Source organism: Macadamia integrifolia, chromosome 13 (genome assembly GCF_013358625.1).
Source record: "Macadamia integrifolia cultivar HAES 741 chromosome 13, SCU_Mint_v3, whole genome shotgun sequence".
NCBI lineage: Eukaryota > Viridiplantae > Streptophyta > Magnoliopsida > Proteales > Proteaceae > Macadamia > Macadamia integrifolia.
Window position 1 is genome coordinate 1421270 of NC_056569.1, and position 2123 is coordinate 1423392.

The window sequence follows — 2123 nt, forward strand, 5'->3', positions numbered from 1 at the left end:
AAAAAAAAAAAAACTTATGTTTTAATAAATGATATGATGTTTAATGAATTCCATATGAATGATGATGATGAAAAATCGAAATGACATGATTAGCTTTCATTATACAGATGATCTACACTTATTATTTTATTTTTTCTTTTTAAATCTATTAATTTCACGGGTATAAGAATTTTGACACTGAAGAACCGTATACCTCTCTACCATTGCCCTTCCTTTTATTCTGCTTGACTCCTCATTCTATACATGCCGATCTGCCCTATCTCTACTTCTCTCCATCTCCCCATCCGCCGCAGCCACTGCTCCGGTCTCCCCTACTCCCCGCAGCACCCCCTCCCGGTATCTCTAACCTTGATTGACACGCATCTTTCATAGGTTCTCTCTCTCTCTCTCTCTCTCTCTCTCTCTCTCTCTCTCTCTCCAGGGTTTTGGGATCCTACCCATTTGAATTTATTAGAACTGATGCTGCTGCTTTTCAGTTTTACTGTTTTGATAAATTGTTTCCAGATGTTGACTTAGATGTATAGATGCAATAATTGCTTTCAACCAGAATCAGAACAATTTAAGCCATGTGCCTTCCAGTTCCATCCCTCCTGTGATTCCCACTAGATTGCAGATTAACATCATTTTGGAGGCTCGAGTCAGCAGAATTCTTTCCGTAGGACCTGCTTTGCAAATTCATCTAACCATTTGCAGACACAAAAGAGAGCGGCACAACCTAGGGTTCCAGTTGAGATCTTGAAAAACTAGGAAGATTACTTCTTCATTTAGATGCCCTTTAGAGCAAACACAGCTTGAAGAGTGTATACAATGATATTGCTTCGTTACTATCATTGTTTCCTTTTTCTATCAAAAAAAGAACTTGGTGTTGTTCCTCCACAACTTTTGTGGATTGATCGGTTTTATCCTTTTCAGGATCAGCCAGGTATACCAATACCAATACTTAGAACCCTGCCCCCAACCCATCTGACCCATTGAATGGTGGGGAAGTTGCTGCTCTATTGATGCTTTGATCGAGCGAGCAGCTTATGAACAAAGAGAAAATTAGTAAGATATATTAGGTAAAATCCTTGTTCTCAAAGTTCATTTCTTCTGCTCATGTGTACTGCCAATTTTCAATGAACTAGTTGAGACATTTCGTCCCATCAGATTTACTTAGGAGGTATAGGTGTAATTACAGAACTTTCATATATAATGTACCTGTCCCATTCACTTTGTTGTGAGTGGGTATATCTTTTAAATCTTTAACAAGAGATTATTTCCCATTAATCTTCTCTTCCCTTTTTCTTGGTTTGTTTTTGTGTAGTGGACTCTGGAGATATGGTAATGGCAGCTCAAACTCAGAAGGCCAACAAGTGGTCAGAGCTTTCAGAGGAATTGGTTGCTATGATATGTGAGAGTATCAGTCTATATGTTGATTATATTCGATTTCGCAGTGTGTGTGTCTCATGGCGGCGGAAATCTTCACTTTCAAAAACTCACATCAACCACCATCACCACCCATCCCGGCAGCGGCAGCGCCAATTTTTCCCCTTTGTGTTGCTACATTGTGATCAGGAGGAGGATGAGGAGGATAATAGTGACACCAGTAGTGTTGGATTATTGTGCATACCTGAGAATAGTAAAATTTATCATCCCCGTGGTCTTCTTCAAAGTAAGGAGTTTTTAAGCATGCACTGTCTTGGATCCTCTCATGGTTGGCTGGTTATAGTAGATGAAAATACTCCTCCCGGTTCCATGTATCTCATCAATCCTTTTACCAAGGCCCAACTTCCCCTTCCACCCACCTCCCTGTTTCTTGATGTAGAATACCAACCTTACGGAGTTGGTGAAGAATACAATACTGATAGCTCTTATAATCTAAGACGCATTAGAACTTTAACTCAGTTAAACCGCTCAAGGGTGAGAAAAGTTGTCTTATCATCAAGCCCCTCTTCTTCTTGTCAATTTCAATCTTCTGACGTTGTGGCCATAGCCATATTTGCAATCCCAAATAAATTGGTCTTCTCTAGACCTGGAGACAAGGCATGGGCTAGTTTTGGCTCAGATCATCCATTCATTGATATCTTATTCTACAGAGACCATCTCTATGCCTTAAGACAATTGTGTAGCATAAACAATAATGA